Genomic DNA, 20,487 nt, shown 5'->3' with positions numbered 1-20,487 from the left:
CAAGCCTCATTTAATACAACAGGAGAGCTGCTAGCTCTATCACACTTGCTGATAACCACATCAGCATTTGGGAAAGCAGAAAATCTAGCATACCCGCTGCCACTTATAGCTATCCTGCAGTCCTTAAAGAGGAGGTACACTTTTCAAAGATGGTCAGTGGGCAATTCATTATTGGGGCACCAGGCAACATGATATCAGCCAGAGCATCCCAATTCTACAATGCAGCCACGAAGTTCTTCATGCAGCAATTGAGGTATGGGAAAGGGGTTCTCTTCCCTTTGATGAATGATGGGTGCCTCGGCAAATTAGCCAGTAGCAATAGCTGGGCAGGTCAATGCCAGCAGCACAGTTTTAGAACTTGGTGATTCACAGAACATAAGTGAGCAGGGAGCTTCTACAACATGTTGGCAAGTATGGAAGAGTCCACTACCAACTTGTGTGGGGTTCTAGTGCCTGGCATCGCCACTCTGCAGACGACCATGGAGTATGTTGTCACCTTAATGGACATTGTAGCTAGGACCTCCTTGCAGGAATTGGTGACACCAGTAGTAGTATTTTTCAGGGATGCTTATACTGGGGCCATGTAGGTTCTGGAATCCACCATCTATCACCTCAGCTTGGGCAGACTCGGAGGCCAAATGAAAAAGGTTTCAATCAGATCACGGATGTCCTACAGTCTGCTCTTCCTCAGATAAGTGGGATTAATAAGCTACAGCCAGATAGCAGGGTGTAATGGGAATGAAGTATTTTGAAGGTCTTTGTCCAATGCTGGCTCGACGTGCTGTCCCCATTGCAGAGCAAAGTTATGTAGCAAATAGTAAACCACAAATTTACAGGACACACTATCTGAGCTGTATTGGAGGAAGCCTCCAGACATGTCCAGACAGAATCATTGCTTGAGGACTCCAATCGTCTATTCGATGAAGGCTCTAGTTGACCCACGGATCTGATTGTAGTGCAGTTCAGCTACCAATTGTGGGTTTCTGAGGTACTTTTTCCTGGGTCAATACACCCAATTGGGAGGGTCAGGATTTCTGTGAGCCTGCCTCCTTTTATTTGGTCTCCCTGCAGCTGCAGTTCTATTTGCGACTTTCTGCTCTTCCTCCAGCCAGAATGGTATTTGGTATGATCTTTGTCAGGACCCCAAGTAGGCTCTACTTCCTCTGTTTTGCAGTCTGTCTAGCCTGGTCTCACCAGGTACCAGCTCCCACTGAGAGCTGGGGATGTGTAAACCTCCAGTATTGCGAGTCTCTGCCTTGGTCCAGCCACTCTTCCACTGTTGTTGCATAGGTTGTGAAAATCCCAACATAGGATCACGACCTAGGTACCAGCTTTTGTGCCTCTGGAGTTATGCTGGGAGTGTGTCAGAAGGAGCACAGATTTGCAGCCCTAATATTTTCTGGCGCACTGGAGATCTATTAATATTCATTAAATTGTAGTAGTAACCATGGTGCTGCTATGTACTTGAACATTGCAATATTGTAGATTAATAATACTCCAACATAAAAATTCCAATAGATTTGTCTGAAGGAGACACAATAGAAATCCTGTTGTTAGTTCTCTGTAGTTTGTAAGAATTGTCTCTTTAAGGTTCCTAAGTAGTTCGCTCCAGTCTTCCCTGCCATTCTGCATGGGGTACTTTTCAGTTGGCATCAAAGAAATAGGATGAACATTTGGTTTAATTTTTTGGCTCAGTAAATCCAATATGGTGGCAGGTTGCAAACCTGTCACATGTGCATCCAAATTACCATATGGGACATGATGCTTTATGCACAAAAATGACATGCAGTGTCACACATAGCAATTAATAGAGGAACAGATCTCAGGAAGTTAGTGAAAACTGCTATGATACACAAGTTTAATTCTCATGCAAGCAATGGGAATTGCTTATATTTCCATTGCTTGCTCAGCAGGTCTGACTGACTAAAATAGTCTGTTAAAAATTCTTTTCTCTGGCCTTTTATAAGCATCCACCTAACAAACTGAAGTGGCCTTGCCCACTGTTTGTATTTCTGCAGTTATTCCCTTGTTTGTGTTTTTGTATTAAAGCTTATTTATTGTGTTGCAATAATATATTCACTGTTGGGACATATTCGCAACAAGTTGGAATACAGGGAGGTCACTGATTGATTGATTGCAACTGATGAAATTGACCTGAGCTTGATTGTGATTGGAGAGTTGCTCCCACAGTTTAAGACAAGAACCAGCCGACTCTAGATTAATGTGAATCGAATGTTATTGCTTATCTACAATTTTCTGCATCTAATATATGACAGGCGTACTGCGAGTTTCAGGCCCTGAATGGCAGCGGGTCCTCAGCAGGGTAGACTTCTGCCTTCGTTCCTGACCCCGACCCACTTTCTGGGGTCAGGGTATTTGCACATTTTGGATGGGTGTCCTCCCCTAATTCTGATGTAACTGGGACACCCGCCTCAGCTGTGGGGGAGGGTGGGGGCACTTTGCGGGATAAGAATTTGCTGCAGTGTCTGGTCACAATGTAATGGGCTGGCTGTGCCACTTGAAAACTTTCTTTAAAAATATAATCATCCATTCAAAGCCTTGTAAGACACATCGGACTGTACTGTTCAATATGAAACATTATCATTTTGTTCAGATTTTGTTATAATCCTTTGATGCCTTCCTTGCTTGTACAGTTTATTGCATCGTCTGATTGATATATTGCAGCCTTGAAACACACTGGCTGCAATTGTCCATATCAGTGAAATATGTCCTTCATTGAGTTCTATACACCTTTAGAATAGGCTGAGAGAAGATGATAAAAAAGAAAAAACACACAGAACCATTATTTTATTTGTTCTGCCACTTTCACAATTGTCACTTGAGGTGTGGTGACCACTGACTATAACTGGCACATTTAAATATCATTGTCAAAATCCTTCATGTCATGACTATGATTGCCGCAGAAAGAAAGTGCCTCTAGTGTTGCATTAATGTACTTGTTCCCAGATAAGCTTGTGTCTGCCTCTATTAATACTTGTCTTGCAATGTGCTCAGGCTGTCTTCTAGTTACATGATCCCAGGCATGAGATGAGATGGATACTGAGTAGCAATGAGTTTCCACTGCGGGAACAGGAAAGAGGGATGGTTTGACCTCATTTTGATACCGCTGGCAAGCTGCTTGTGCATTTTGTGCAGCTCGGCAATCAGAGGGACAAAATTCCAGCATAGATCCCAGCGGTGCAGGTAGGTGAAAGGGGGGAGGTGATCCCAGGGGAGTGTCACAGAAGGTGGGCCACATTGCAGTGGTCGATTTTTGAGGGACACATCCTGACTTTGCACAAATCACTTTTAAACCTTAAACTTACCTCTTTTTCGGTGTCCTGCAGAGGTCCTGGTTAGGCCGCTCAACACCTAGTACTACTGGGTGGAACATGTGCAGTGCACACTCCACCCATTGGTACACGAAAATTGTGTAGGGATACTACATCTTAAATATTGGCGTAAGGTTCCTGTCTATTTCGGGCGGAAGCCCTAGTCGCCCATTTCGAGGCCCACCTGAAAATTGATTTGCATGGGCCTCAGGCAGCCAATGGCCATGCGATTCTTTCTTGAAATTTTCATCTACTGACTGCCCTGATTTTCAGCGTGACCAGTTTGACAGGCAGATGGTAACCGCTCCCATTGACATATGCTGCCAGGCCACAAGCAATTTTAATAAGTTAAGAATTGAGGTTCGACCAGCTGCTTTCCTACTAACTTCAATAATGACAAGAATTCATTGGGTTGGATATATAAATGTCAGCAAACATCAGTATGGAGAGTTTTGTTCATTTGTACTTTGTCTTTTGAGCAAAGTGACCTAACTTGGGGCCTGGAGTTTCTGCAAAAGATCATGGAATTTTAAACGCAAATTTTATTCAGCGCAACTTGAGTTTCCGCAGTCTTTTGCGCTAGTTTAAAAAACATCACGCTAGAAGCAGGCCCCTCCCACAAAGCAAGCTACGACCTCAGGGTGAATTAATCACCATTTGGGAGTTTCTGCTAATTGCACTCGTTTGCAGGGCTTTGAGGAGGTTCTTAAAATTAAGCTTGAACTTTTGTGCGCAAGGATCCTAATAGGCACATTTTAAAAGCTTTTGCGTACATATATATTTTTTAATTTGCTAAGAAACTGACTACTGTACGCCAGTATAACTAGTAAATGGTTCTGTATAGCATTTTAAAGTAATTTTGAGTTATTTAAAATCAGGTTACTCACAGGTGGTGGACTAGACACTTCGATTAAAATGCTTATTTTTTGTGATAAACCGATTTTCAGCTGTATCAATCAAACTGCTCCAAGTTACCAGTTTTAATTATAGTAAGGAATATTTTTTAAAGCAAAATTTATTAAAATGTTCTAAAATGCTGCCCGCTTGCGCTGGTTCATGGCAGAGTATGTATTCAGCGATATGCAAATGAGTTCAAGCAGAAACTCGAGAAAAAAAGCTTCCCAAAAATAACGCAATTTGGGGTGCAATTTGCGACTGGATCACCAATTACATCCAAAGCGGAAACTCTACCCATTGGATATTTACAAATTAAGCCCAGTTGCACAAATCTGATCACTTTATGTTTATATTTCTTGTTCAACACTCAGCCACAGAATTTTATATTTTTAGTGTCAAGAAGTAGAAGTTAGCCAGAAACAGAACATAATTTTTTAATTTTTCCTGATACAAGGTTTAGGTATTTGAGATTTATTATACATCCGTTTATTGAAAGTTTAACAACAAGTACAATTAATTTCAGATACCTAAAGTAGACAAAATAGACGACTCATAATCCTGAAGTGTTTCTAATTACTTTTCACTATTATACTGAATGGTTCAACTGAAAGAGTGTGAAAATTGTTTTTTAAGCATGGGCTAGATTTTACACTTTTGTGCTTATCGCTCAAAAATGGGCATTATTTACAGCGTGGGTGGTAAAAATGCGTTTTCATATCGCCGACTTCTCGCTCATTCTCAAAGCAACTAGTCTCCATTTTTGAAATTGGCCGTTACCGCTAGCGATATGAAATGGGCGGTGTTATATTCATAATAAATGGTCAGACCGAGTACTGTGTGTAATGAGCAAGTGTGATCTTAGCTCCTTTATTGTAGTTCCAGAGTGCAGGTACCTCGTGGGTGACCTACTTATATACTGTGCTCCCAAGGGATGCTGGGATCCCTTGGGACTCCAACAGGTAGACCCTCTGGTGGACAGGTGTGATGCAGGTTACAAGGGGTTAAATACATAACATCACTCCCCTGCGAAGTCAACAATACACTTATTTACAAGGTGAGACGATCTGGGGCTTTGCACTCCCTTGTCAATCGTCTCGGTACAAATGCTGTTGTGAGTGGGTTGGTCAGTTCTTCACTGGGCTGTTGGGCAGCCGGCCTTGCCGGGCTGCTGGGGATGATGAGTTCTGTTTTGTAGTCAACTGTGATGTCAGTTGCCACTTGTGCGTGTATTGGTGGTGTTCTCTTCAGGTTGTACGTAGCTGTTGGTGAACCACAGTTTAATTTGGTCCAAGTGTTTTCTGTGCATTTGTCCATTGGTCAGTTTGACCTGAAATACTCTACTCCCCTCTTTGGCTGTGACCGTGCCAGCGAACCATTTGGGACCATGTCCATAATTGAGCACAAACACAGGATCATTGATCTCAATATCGTGTGACAAGTTTGCACGGTCATGGTACACACTTTGTGGATGCGCTTGGCCTCCACATGTTCATGTAGATCAGGGTGGACCAGAGAGAGTCTTGTTTTAAGTGCCCTTTTCATGAGCAGCACAACTGGGGGAATCCCGATGAGTAAGTGGGGTCTAGTGCGGTAGCTGAGCAGTATTCGGGACAACCGTGTCTGCAGGAAGCCTTCCGACACGTGTTTCAAGTTTTGCTTGATGGTCTGAACTGCCTGTTCTACCTGGCCATTGGATGCGGGCTTGAACGGCGCAGATGTGACATGTTTGATCCCATTGCGGGTCATGAATTCTTTGAATTCGGCACTGTTGAAGCATGGCCCATTGTTGCTAACTAGGACATCAGGCAGGCTGTGCGTGGCAAACATAGCTCGTAGACTTTCAATGATGGCCGTGGACGTGCTCACAGACATTATTGCACATTCAATCCATTTTGAGTAAGTATCTACGACAACCAAAAACATTTTACCTAGGAATGGGCCCGCATAGTCCACGTGGATCCTTGACCACAGTTTGGATGGCCAGGACCACAAACTTAGCGGTGCCTCTCAGGGTGCATTGCTCAACTGAGAGCACGTGTTGCACTGACGCACACATGACTCTAAATCTGAGTCGATGCCCGGCTACCACACGTGGGATCTGGCTATGGATTTCATCATCACGATGCCTGGGTGGGTGCTGTGCAGTTCACAAATAAATGTGTCTCTGCCTTTCTTGGGCAAGACTACGCGATTGCCCCACAAAAGACAGTCCGCCTGCAGGGACAGCTCATCTTTGCGTCTGTGAAATGGCTTAATCGCTTCCTGCATCTCCACTGGGACACTGGACCAGCTCCCATGGAGGACACAGTTGTTTTACCAGGGACAGTAAAGGATTCTGGCTGGTCCAGGTCCTGATCTGGCAGGCCGTAATGGGGGATTTCTCATTCTCAAATGACTCCATGACCATGAGCAAGTCCACTGGCTGTGCCATTTCCACACCAGTGCATCTGCGCAGTTCTCTGTGCCCGGTCTGTGGTGAATTACATAGTTGTATGCCGACAGCGTGAACGCCCATCTTTGGATGCGGGCAGAGGCATTGATATTAATCCCTTTGCTCTCCAAGAATAGTGGTATGAGCGGCTTGTGGTCAGTTTCAAGCTCGAACTTGAGGCCAAACAAGTACTGGTGCATTTTTTTTATCCCGTAAACACATGCCAGAGCCTCTTTTTCAATCATGCTGTAGGCCCTTTTGGCCTTGGACAAACTCCTGAACGCATAAGCTACGGGTTGCAAAATCCCCGATTCATTAGCCTGTTGTAACACACACCCGACTCCGTATGACGACGCATCGCAAGCTAACACTAATCATTTACATGGGTTATACAGAACAAGCAGTTTGTTGGAACACAGTAAGTTCTGGCTTTCTTAAAGGGCAGCCTCTTGTGAATTCCCTCATACCCAGTCGCGCATGCAGGGGTTCTAGCAGGGTGCTTAACCCAGGTAGGAAATTACCGAAGTAGTTAAGGAGTCCCAGGAATGACAGCAGCTCTGTCATGTTCCGTGGTCATGGTGCGTTCTTGATAGTCTCTGTCTTGGTGTCGGTGGGTCTGATGCCGTCTGCTGCGATGCTCCTTCCTAAGAACTCGACGTCCTGTGCCAGGAAAACACACTTCAAGCGTTTCAACCTGAGCCCCACGCGATCCAACCGACAAAGAACCTCCTCCAAATTCTTCAAGTGCTCCATGCTGTCCCAACCTGTAATCAATATATCGTCCTGGAAGACCACTGTGCAAGGAACCGACTTTAGCAGGCTTTCCATGTTCCGCTGGAAGATCGCTGCAGCTGACTGAATCCCGAACGGGCACCGGTTGTAAATAAACAGACCTTTGTGCGTGTTGATGCAGGTGAGGCCTTTCGAAGACTCCTCCAGCTCTTGCGTCATGTAGGCCGAGGTCAGGTCCAGCTTGGTGAACGTCTTCCCTCCAGCCAGGGTCGCGAATAGGTTGTCTGCCTTGGGTAGCAGGTACTGGTCCTGCAGCGAAAAACGGTTAATCATTACTTTATAGTCCCCACAAATTCTAACCGTACTGTTCTCCTTTAGTACCGGAACAATCGGACTGGCCCAGTCGTTGAATTCTACCGGTGCGATGATGCCTTCATGTTGCAGCCTGTCCAGCTCGATTTCCACTTTTTCACGCATCATGTGCAGTACCACCCGAGCCTTGTGGAGGATGGGTTGCGTACCGGGAACCAACTAGATCTGCACTTGCACCCCCAAGAAGCTTCCAATGCCTGGCTCAAATGACGAAAGGAATTTACTTAGAACCTGGGTACATGCGGTGTTGTTGACTGACGAGAGCGCTCAGATGTCATCCCAGCCAGCTTCTGCCAAACAACGTGGGGCCATCCCCTGGCACAATCCACAGTGGGAGTTCGTGTACTGCTCCATCATACGAGACTTTGACTTCAGCACTGCCAATTACAGGAATTAGTTCCTTTGTATAAGTCCTTAGTTTGGTGTGAGCTTGGGCCTGTGTGCCTTCTTCCCCCACAGCCTGTCGAAGACCGTTTTACTCATTATGGACTGACTTTCCCCCGTGTCCAGCTCCATAGACACTGGAATACCGTTCGTTCAACTCTCAACATTATTGGTGGGCATTTCGTCGTGAACGTGTGTACCCCGTACACCTCTGCCTCTTCCGTACGAGTTTCCAATTCCATCTGGTCCACTGTGGACCGATCTTCCACTACAACGTGGTGGTTTGCAGGGTTTGCAGCTCACCTGCACATTCATTGGAGGTGTCCCATTGTTCTGCAGCCATTGCATGCATAGTGCTTAAAGCGGCATTGATGGGGCCGATGATCACCCTCGCAGTGCCAACAGGGTGTTAACTGCCTCGCATTATCAGATGATGGCAGACTCTGGGTCAATTGAGGTCGGGCCACAGCAGCTGGCGTGTACGTTCTGCCCTGTACATTTCTGCTCAAAACCGACGTTACTTTATGCACAGTACTGGCCGAAACTTCTTTGTTCTGTGAAATCTGCTTGGTGTTGTCGCTGGTGGACATAAATGCCTGTGCTATCGTTATGGCTTTACTCAGATTCGGAGTTTCTACAGTCAACAGTTTGCAAAGGATTGTCTCATGTCCGATGCCCAGTACAAAAAAGTCTCTGAGCATTTGTTCTCGGAATCCCTCAAACTCACAATGTCCTGTAAGGCGCCTTAGTTCGGCGACGTAGCTCGCCACTTCCTGGCCCTCCGATTGTTGACACGTGTAGAACCGATATCTCGCCATCAAAATGCTTTCCTTAGGATTTAGATGCTCCCGAACCAGCATACACAGTTCTTCGTAGGATTTCTCTGTTGGCTTAGCCGGGGCCAGGAGATTCTTCATGAGGCCATAGGTTGCCGGGAACATAAAAAGCGGGGAAGCTTGCCGGGAACATAAAAACTGACTGCAAAAGTTTCTATAGATATATGAAGAGAAAAAGATTGGTGAAAACAAACGTAGGTCTCTTGCAGTCGGACTCAGGTGAATTAATAATGGGGAACAAAGAAATGGCAGAACAATTGAACAAATACTTTGGTTCTGTCTTCATGAAGGAAGACACAAATGACCTTCCGGATGTACTAGAGGACCGAGGGTCTAGTGAGAAGGAGGATCTGAAGGATACCCGTATTAGGCGGGAAATTGTGGGGGAAATTGATGGGATTGAAGGCCGATAAATCCCCAGGGCCTGATTGTCTGCATCCCAGAGTACTTAAAGAGGTGGCCCTAGAAATAGTGGATGCATTGGTAATCATTTTCCAACAGTCTATCGATGCTGGATCAGTTCCTATGGACTGGAGGGTAGCTAATGTAACACCACTTTTTAAAAAAGGAGGGAGAGAGAAAATGGGTAATTATAGACCGGTTAGCCTGACATCAGTCGTGGGGAAAATGTTGGAATCTATTATTAAGGATGAAATAGCAGCGCATTTGGAAAGCAGTGACAGGATCAGTCCAAGTCAGCATGGATTTATGAAAGGGAAATCATGCTTGACCAATCTTCTGGAATTTTTGGAGGATGTAGCTAGTAGAGTGGACAAGGGAGAACCAGTGGATATGGTGTATTTGGACTTTCAAAAGGCCTTTGACAAGGTACCACATAAGAGATTGGTGTACAAGATCAAGGCACATGGTATTGGGGGTAATGTACTGGCGTGGATAGAGAATTGGTTGGCAGGCAGGAAGCAGAGGGTCGGGATAAACGGGTCCTTTTCGTAATGGGAGGCAGTAACTAGTGGAGTACCACAGGGCTCAGTGCTGGGACCCCAGCTCTTCACAATATACATTAATGATTTGGATGAAGGAATTGAGGGTAATATCTCCAAGTTTGCAGATGACCCTAAACTGGGTGGCGGGGTGAGCTGTGAGGAGGATGCCAAGAGGCTGCAGGGTGATTTGGACAGGTTAGGTGAGTGGGCAAATGCATGGCAGATGCAGTATAATGTGGATAAATGTGAGGTTATCCATTTTGGTGGCAAAAACACCAAGGCAGAATATTATCTGAATGGCGGCAGATTAGGAAAAGGGGAGGTGCAACAAGACCTGGGTGTCATGGTTCATCAGACATTGAAAGTTGGCATGCAGGTACAGCAGGTGATGAAGAAGGCAAATGGCATGTTGGCCTTCATAGCTATGGGATTGAGTATAGGAGCAGGGAGGTATTACTGCAATTGTACAGGGCCTTGGTGAGGCCTCAACTGGGCTCTTAATCTGAGGAAGGACGTTCTTGCTATTGAAGGAGTGCAGCGAAGGTTCACCAGACTGATTCCAGGGATGGCTGGACTGACATATGAGGAGAGACTGGATCAACTGGGCCTTTATACACTGGAGTTTAGAAGAATGAGAGGGGATCTCATAAAAACGTATAAGATTCTGACGGGACGGGACAGGTTAGATGCGGGAAGAATGTTCCCGATGTTGGGGAAGTCCAGAACTAGGGGACACAGTCTTAGGATAAGGGGTAGGCCATTTAGGACTGAGATGAGGAGAAACTTCTTCACTCAGAGAGTTGTTAACCTGTGGAATTCCCTGCCGCAGAGAGTCATTGATGCCAGTTCATTGGATGTATTCAAGAGGGAGTTAGATGTGGCTCTTACGGCTAAAGGGATCAAGGGGTGTGGAGAGAAAGCGGGATAGGGGTACTGAGGTGAATGATCAGCCATGATCTTATTGAATGGTGGTGCAGGCTCGAAGGGCCGAATGGCCTACTCCTGCACCTATTTTCTATGTTTCAATGTTTCTATGTCAGTTAGGAGGATCGCCCTTCTTTTGGTCGCATTCTCGTCCCCTTCCAGCTCGTTGGCTATGAAGTATTGATCGAGCCTCTCCACGAAGGCCTCCTAATCATCCCCCTCTGAGAACTTCTCCAGGATGCCAACTGTTCTTTGCATTTTCGTGCGGTTGTTCGTTACCTTGTCGCTAATTGTTATACTCATAATAAATGGTCAGACCGAGTACCTTGTGTAATGAGCAAGTGTGACATTAGCTCCATTATTGTAGTTCCAGAGTACAGGTACCTCTTGGGTGGCCTGCTTATATATGGGGCTCCCAAAGGATGCTGGGATCCCTTGGGACTCCAACAGGTAGGCCCTCTGGCAGACAGGTGTGATGCAGGTTACAAGGGGTTAAATACGTAACAGGCGGAGCGTTAAATCTCGCTGTCCTTCTGCCGTAAAGTGTCGCCGTCCTGAGCAATGGCATGGCAACACTCAATTCCCGCGATTCAGGAGGTCATGGGCCATCATGACATGTGCAGAAGAGGAGACAGAGAGAAAGGGAGCTGAGAGGGTCTTAAGGCGTGTGTGGGTGTGGTGTGGCTGCTTTGGGAGGAAGGAGGGAGACTTAGAGCTTTACAGCAAGTAGGGAAACAAAAATTAGCTGTTACCAGCCACATATTTGCCCGAATTTGGCGTATAATGGAGGGAGAGGAGGAGGCGACACAGCCGCTGTGGAGACTGACACTGGCGAGAGCAGTGAGCTGAGACAGGAACACATTGGAGGACGCAAAAGAGTGAGGAGATTCTCAGATGAGGCAAATGTCTCCTTCCTGCAGGAGGTCGAGTTACGCTGGGGTGATTTGACACAGGGAGGGCGTGGGAAGAACATCCCATTGGCCTACCAGAAGATATGGGCCGAGATAACATAGGTGGTCTCGTCGGCGACCAACTAGGTGCGTGAGGGCAACCAATGCCGCAAATGATGGAACGACCTTGTGGGATCCGCAAGAAGTATTATATTTATTTACATGTACTTATGCATTTATATAATTTGATTTGTACCAGTCATGAGTGGCTATTAGCAGATGTGAGGTCTTTCACTTTTACCGGGAATGTTTTATTCAAAGCCTGCGGTCACGGTGCACGTCTTTAGGTAAAGAATGATCATTATAATTCTAAGCATGATTACATCTGTTGGTTATGTGTTACCTCAGTCTCTGTGACAGTACCTAGCAATGATATCACGCAATGATCTCATGCCATGTCGTCCTGTCACCTTTTACAGAAGAAGCTATCAACGATGAGGTGTATGCAGAGACAAACAGGTGGGAGGCCACCAGTCCCCAGCGACATCACTGAGACGGAGGTGCGGGTGCTCGCACTCGTGGGGAAGCACACCCGTGCAGCCACGGAAGCATCTGCAGACCCTGAAGTGATGCCACGTGAGTAAAGCTTACTTAAAGTCAATAGATGCCACACTCACTCATATCCAAACAATCATATATGATAGATGATTTCTAAAATTGTCCTAGAAATAATGCTAGCCTAATGAAAATCGTTGCAATGCACAATGTGTTGATGGTCATGAAATGTGATGTCTGTAATGATCTTGAGGTGGTGCTTTTGTCGTGCATATGCTGTGTGTAGCACTGAACTCACCTGGTGACCCGAGCACCCCCTTCTCCTCTAATAACCTCATTTGTGTTTTGCAGCTCAGCCAGCAGCACGGCCCCAGGCAAGACCACAGAGGCCAAAAGGTGGGGGCGCAGGGCCCGACTCTGCGGACGATCCTACATCTGGTGCTGAGGAGCTCCGATTCTCGCCCGTCAATCCGCTGGATCTGTTCTCCACGGATGACAGCGTCAACTTCGAGGAACCTGCATCGCCACACTCCAGAAACCATTCTACCCCAAGGCCATCTAGTGGTCCTCTGGTGATTCCCGCCTCCACTCTGGAGGTACCGGCCCCAAGCACCTCGCCATAGGGCACCCCATTTGTCCACAGGACAGCGCCGATCCTGCAGAGGCCTCGTGGACGCGGCAGGTCTGGTCCACGAGCGCCACATGAGAGCAGAGAGATGGTACAGTTGTCCAGGAGGAATGTAGACATTGGTGACCAGCTCACGAAGCATTGGGGGGCATATCCCGACAGTTGGCTACCATGACTGAGTACGTTCCGAGGATGTCGGAGGCCCTGGATGCGATAGCCAGGAACACTGCTGGCACAGGCCTCCCAGTGGTCCCGGAGCATGGCACTCCACCCCTAGGTTCTGCACCACCACTGCGAATGACAGATGAGAGCAAGGACCAAGTTCCTTCTTCTGCATCAGAGAATGTTGCTATCTCGGCACCCCCCCGCCCCCGCTCCCGTACTCGTGCAACCACCCCCTCTGCCTTCAGCTCCCCCAATGAGGCACTGCCTGAGGAGCTCTTCGACCGGCAGCGTGGAGTGAGAAGAAGAAGGGGCAGAGGTGGGGAGAAGAGGGGAGGGGTAAGGAAAGTGAGGTGCATGTCCTCAGGTGATGGCTATGTTATATCTCCATCTGGGTCTATGCAATTTGTTGTAATGTATGGGGGGAGGGGACCACCCTGCTGTTTTGCCTTTGTATTCTATGTTGATTGATGTCAATGGTGGAAAAAGTGGGGTGTGGGCAGGGGTTGTGTTTTTTTGTCTGTGATACTTATCATTTCAGACCAATGTTGGTATAAAAATGTTTTTATTGAATATAACCTTGTTGCGCATTGTCTCAGATAGCTGGACCATTACACACTGGTGATTCCTTAACATGAACGGACTAAATAAAACTTAACTTCAATCAACGTAAACTTTAACTGGCACCAAGATGATGGGCACCATTGTTGTCTGAGCTGTACACACACAGCTGTGTGTCAGCGTTGTCACCCACAGCAACGTTCTTTCAGGCAAATCGTTCAGATATCAGCTCCTCACGTAAGAGTCTTGCAGCTATGTAGCTACCACAGGCCCCTTCCTGCGGTCTGGAGGGGATCGTGGGCATGGTTGCATAGCCAGCCTGATTGTCTGGCCCTAGGTCAGCGTCCAGCCCCTCGTCGTCCTCTTCCTCTCTCTCCTGAGGTGGAACATCAGTCCCTTCTGGTAATTCTTGGCCCCTCCTGATAGCCAGATTGTGCAGCATGGAGCACACGACCACGAATTTACCTACTTGCTCAGGGTTGTATTGTAGTTCCCCTCCTGAGTGGTCCAGACATCTGAAGCACTGCTTAAGCACAGTTATTGTTTTGTGGACTGTTAAGTCTGGAAGAACTCCACAAGACTGAGTACTGTGAGTTAAAACCATAGTCTCTTTAATACAACTCCAGAGTGCCTAAGCAGCATGGCAGACAACCTTTTATACTCCCTTGCACGAGGTGTGCAGGTGACCCTTGGGCCTCCAACAGTTGCACCCTCTGGTGGCAAGTCTTACACACATACATAACATCACTCCCCCCAAATTATTTGATACAAATTATTTACAAGTTGAGGTGATCCGGGGGCCTACGCTCCCTGGTTGATCGTCTGAGTTCAAACTCTGGTATGGGTGAGTTGGTCGGACCATTGCTGCACTATGGCGCGGCTGGTCTGACAGGATTGTTGGGAATGGTGGGTTCATCCTCTTGATTGACAGCGAGGTTGATTGCTGGTTGGGTGTGTGTTGGTGGATCGATGATGGTGATGTCCTCTTCAGGTTGTTCCTGGTTGTTGGTGAACCGCAGTTTGGTCTGATCCAAATGCTTTCTGCACGTTTGTCCATTCAATAGTTTGACTATAAACACTCTATTCCCCTCCTTGGCCAAGACACTGCCAGTGACCCATTTCGGATCATGACTGTAATTAAGGACAAACACAGGTTTGTTAACATCAATGTCACGCGATACAGCTGTGGTACATGTTTTGCCGGTGACGCCGGGTTTCCACATGATCATTTAGATCCAGGTGGACTCGGGAGAGCCTGGTTTTGAGTGCTCTCTTCATTAACAATTCTGCAGGGGGAACCCCAGTGAGCGAGTTCGGTAGCTGAGCAGAACCTGAGATAAATGGGTCTGCAAGGAGCCTTCCGTCACGCATTTCAAGCTCTGCTTGATAGTTTGGACTGCCCGTTTCACTTGACCGTTGGATGCGGGCTTAAACGGGGCAGACCTGACATGCTTGATGCCATTGCGGGTCATAAACTCGTTGAATTCCGAGCTGGTGAAACATGGTCCATTGTCACTGACAAGGACGTAGGGCAAGCCATGGGTGGCGAACATAGCCCAGAGGCTTTCAATGGTGGCAGTGGATGTGCTGGATGACATGATATTCAATCCATTTAGAGTAAGCGTCCACTACAACTAAAAACATCTTTCCGAGAAAGGGCCCCGCAAAATCTACGTGGATCCTAGACCACGGTTTGGAGGGCCATGACCACAGACTCAATGGAGCCTCCCTTGGTGCATTGCTCAATTGTGAGCACACGTTGCACTGGTGTGCGCATGACTCTAAATCCGAATCAATGCCAGGCCACCAAACATGCGACCTGGCTATAGCCTTCATCATGATATGCCTGGATGGGTATTGTGTAGGTCGCGTATAAAAGGTTCCCTGCCTTTTTTTGGCAAAACCTCGCGATTACCCCATAAGAGACAATCCGACTGGATGGACATTTCATCTTTGCATCGGTGAAACGGCTTAATTTCATCTTTCATTTCTCCGGGAATGGCCGAACAGCTCCTATTAAGGACATAACTTTTTACAAGTGACGGCACAGGATCCTGGCTGGTCCAGGTCCTGATCTGGCGAGCAATGACGGGTGACCTCTCGCTCTCAAAAACATCCATGACCAGAAGCAAATCTGCGGGCTGCGCCATTTCCACCCCGGTAGTGGGCAATGATAGCCGTCTGAGGGCACCAGCACAGTTCTCCGTGCCTGGTCTGTGGTGGATAACATAGTCATTGGCGGACAATGTTAGTGCCCATCTTTGGATGCAGGATGAAGCATTGGTGTTTATACCTTTGCTTTCTGAAAAGAGAGAAATGAGCGGTTTGTGATCAGTTTCAAGCTCAAACCGAAGTCTAAATAGGTATTGCTGCATTTTCTTAACCCCATATACACGCTAACATCTCTTTTTCGACCATACTGTAGGCTCTTTCAGCCTTGGACTGACTTCTAGACACATATGCAACCAGTTGAAGTTTGCCCGATACATTAATTTGCTGTAACACACAGCCGACCCCATACGAAGATGCATCACAAGCTAACACTAATCATTTACACGGGCTATGCAGTACAAGTAGCTTCTTAGAACAAAGTAGGTTTCTGGCCTTCTCAAAGGCTGTCTCTTGAGATTTACCCCAAACCCAGTGTTCACCCTTGCGTAGCAACGGTTCCAGCAAAGTGTTTAACCCCGGTAGAAAGTTACCAAAATAGTTGAGGAGTCCCAGGAACGAACGCAGCTGCATCACATTCTGTGGTCTGGGTGCATTCTTGATGGCCTCTGTCTTGGAGTCCATGGGTCTGATGCCATCTGCCACAATCTTTCTCCCCAAAATTCGACCTCTGGCGCCAGGAAAACACACTTGGCACGTTTCAGCCCGAGTCCCACTCTGCTAAGGTGACTTAGAACCTCTTCCAGGTTGTGCAGGTGTTCGGTGGTGTCACAACCGGTGATCAGGTTGTCGTTTTGAAACACAATGGTGCGTGGAACCGATTTCAGCAGATTCTCCATTCTGGAAGATGGCAGCAGCCGAGCGAATCCCAAAAGGGCATCTGTGGTATATAAACAGTTCTTTGTGCGTGTTGATGTACGTCAGTCTTTTCAAAGATTCAGCCAGCTCCTATGTCATGTAGGTGGAGGTTAGGTCCAACTTGGTGAACGACTCCCCCCGCCCCCCCCCAGCTAATGTTGTGAACAGGTCATCCGTCTTGGGTAGCAGGTACTGGTTGATTGTTGCCTTGTAGTCTCCGCAGATTCTGACCGTGCCATCGCTTTTCAACACCGGAAAAATCGGACTGGCCCACTCATTGAATTCGACTGGCGATATGATTCCCTCTTGTTGAAGTCTGTCCAGTTCGATCTCGACTTTCTCCCTCATCATATATGGAACCGCTCGAGCCTTGTGATAACCGGGTTTTGCATCGGGGACTAGATGGATCTGCACCTTGGCGCCTGTGAAGTTGCCGATGCCTGGTTCAAATAGCGACAGAAACTTGCTCAGCACTTGAGCGCAAGAGGCATCATCTACTGCAGATAGTGCTTTGATGTTGTCCCAGTTCAATCGAATCTTTCCTAGCCAGCTTCTGCCAAATAGTGTTGGACCATCGTCTGGTACAATCCACAGTAATAAATCATGCACAGCTCCACCTTAACTGTCGCACTTCGAATGACTGGTATGAGCTCTTTGGTGTAGATGTGCAGCTTTGTCTGAATCGGGCTCAGTTTGGGCCTTTGTGCCTTGTTGCCCCACAGTTTCTCATGATGATCTGGTTCAGATTAACAACTAGTTGGACCTTCAGGGAGTGAAATCCTTTTCTGTTACGAAAATTCTCCGGGTCCTGAGAAGGTGGCTGCGTGGCGATGTGAGTGCACTGTATTGCTCCCTGCACCCTGGGGAACTTAGCAATGAGGTAGAATGCTCCAGTCCTGTCAGTCTGAGCCTCCGTGGTCACGGGGAGCCTGATAAAGTCCATCCTTCTCGCGTACAGGGCCTCTGTGACCTGTCTAATGCAGTGATGGGTGGCATAGTGAGACAGAGGACAAATCTCGATCGCGGAGGCCCGAAAGGAACTGTATGCGTAGAAAGACAGTGCCGCGGTGACCTTGACCTTGACCGACACTGATGTCCTGATGGCAGGCTACATATGTGGCCTGATGAGCTCACATATTTCATTGATCACCATCTTGTGGAAGCACAGACTCCGAAGGTAGGTGTGGTCGGACACGTCGAGGTAAGACCTCTTTTCCCTGTACGTGCGGGGTGTGTATGGTCTGCCCCTCTTCCTCATTGTTGCACATCTTAAATTGTGGACATAATGATGTGCATCACACATTGAGCCATCTGCACTCTGCAGCATCTGCGTATTAATCGATGCAGGCTGAGAAATGGCTGGCCCCATTGCAATGAAAGTATAATAGCGATTGATCAGAAGCAATAATTTCCTCATTAAAATACACCTAGAGTAAACCCCCAATAGTCCAGAGTCTGAAAATATGTCTGTTGAGATGGTCATTTCACCTGAGAAGAACTCCAGAGTCAATGCAAACTCCCCCGAAGTTGAAGCAGCCTTTTGAATGAAGCGACCTGCGATTTTAAAAATGGCACCCACACCGCTGGCTTTAGTTCAGAACAGTTCCAATTTTTCTTGTTGTTTTTTTGGGCGAGCGATATTGTGGGCGATATGTGTGCGAGGTGGTGAAAATGACGCTGGCCGATCTCATGGGCGTTAGTTTCACCAAATGTGCTCTTTACGACAAAAAAATGGACGGGCGGTATTATTGAATCTCGGCATTAATTCCATGCGGAAAGTAACACTGGCCGATATTATGGGCATTGATTTTGCCCATTCTGATGATTCCGCCCAAAAAAAGTGGGGGGGCAGTATTATTTTTTCACGGCATTACGCACATGGGGAAAGTAACACTCGCCGATAAGTTTCCAAAAATTGCCCGTCAGTTTTCATTTTGTGGCTAAATGGGTGATATATGGGCGTTATACGTCATTTCAGCGGTAAAATGGACGTAAGTGGGCGTTATGCATGCAAAAAAAGTGGAAAAGCTAGTCCTATATCTTTTATTTATCAATGACAAAATATTATATGTTGCACCCATTTTTCATGTGTTAAAGGGCGCAAAGCATACTGATTTAACAGTGAGATGGCCTGAGCCCAATCACGCAAGCGTTCGTTCCACTGCTAAATTTGTGGGGGCTATTATTTAGGCATCCCGAGATTACATCTAAAACATGCATTAAACCTCTTGAATACAATAATTAGGGGCCTGGTGAAATTCGTTTCTGATGGGCCTGCCCCTCTCAGGATTTTTCAGGGGCCTCCACGGCTGTCAACAAAATGTTTTTGTTAGTCTTTTCGTGGAGCCAGGAGGAGCAACAATGACCCCCCCGCCCCCACCCCCACCCCCGCCACACTCCATTCCATAGGTGTCATGATGCCCTCTCCTACCCCCCCTCGCTGGACTTACCTGAGAGCTGCTGTCGGCAAAGCAGGTGGCGGTAAACTGATGTTTCCCGTTGGTCAAACTGCCCGTGGAGGTGCTGTCATAAGTATGATATGAGGCCTGAGGACCAATTTCTATCGGGCATGCACTAATTGCAAAGAATGTGCCCATTTCAATATAATTTTTTTTTAATGTATAATGTTAAAAGATTCTAGGTTAGAAAGGATAATGCATCTGGATAGTGATCCCAGCAATTCATTGAATATGGTGTTGTGCTGCAATATTAAGGGGTCAAAATTTGGTACCACCATTTTTGAGGTGGTGTCAGCGCCTGAGTGCTGATTTTACCGGCAGGCATTAGGTGCAGGGTCAAACTGCCAAATTCAGTTTTTACCGCCAAAGATGAGAGAGCAGCGCTAAAATGTAGCGTTGCACACTTATCCTTGAGCAGGAGCTCAGGAACATAAGAACATAAGAACATAATAGGCCTACTGAATCTCACATCGGGAGGCTGCCAGCCTGCTAGGTAAACAAACTAGAAGAAAAGGGAAGAAGAAAAATAACTAAAACTTCTCTGACCACACACACACTTCCTCACTGTTAAAACTAATGAAAACCTGCAGAAATAAATAAAGAGAAAAACTTACCTTTCTTTCTGGGCGATTCGAACTGCTCTTTACTCACCATTTCTTTCAGGCTGTAAGGCCACCTCCTGTTACGGCAGCCGTACAAACCAAATATCGCGACAGAGGTGTCGAAGAGGCGGTGTACGCTGGATAACGTCACCACGCGGGTGGCATTACCCGGCGCACCGTTGCTTCTTGGCACCTTTGCCAAAGACCCCACTCAATTTCTGCCGAGAAGTGGACGCCGCTTACCATCGACAGTAGGCCTTTGCCGCCCGTTTGCCGCCTACCACCGGCAGTAACATGCGGCGCACGCAACCCAATTTCGACCCCTAACTGTTAATTCCCTGACCTCACATATTCTGGTGGTTTATTTAAGAATGGCATTGCTGGATGTCTGGGTGTAGATCATCTATTCACCATCTTAATAAGGAATGATGTGAGAGACGGGGAGGAAAGTCTCTCAATTTTCTCAGAATTAAGAATTAGAATTAGGATTAGAAATGCCAATTAATACAGGTAAAATATGTCTTAATAGTGTTGTATTGTGGTACCATGCATTAAGTCTCCAGCACACTTTGCAACAAAGTTGTTGGCACTTGTACACCCACAGATCTTGCATAGTGAACATTCAGTCTTGGCCCTCGGAGGTACTTAGCAGAAGATTAGAAATTTCTAACAGAACGTCAGAGAAAAAGCCATCGAGAGAGACAGAAAATTGCCTGTTGAGACACTCTGGCTCAAGATGACCATTGACAGA

The sequence above is a fragment of the Pristiophorus japonicus genome, chromosome 8, assembly GCF_044704955.1.
Source record: "Pristiophorus japonicus isolate sPriJap1 chromosome 8, sPriJap1.hap1, whole genome shotgun sequence".
Taxonomy (NCBI): Eukaryota; Metazoa; Chordata; class Chondrichthyes; family Pristiophoridae; genus Pristiophorus; species Pristiophorus japonicus.
The sequence above is the reverse complement of the archived record's forward strand: the minus strand, read 5'-3'. Positions refer to the sequence as shown.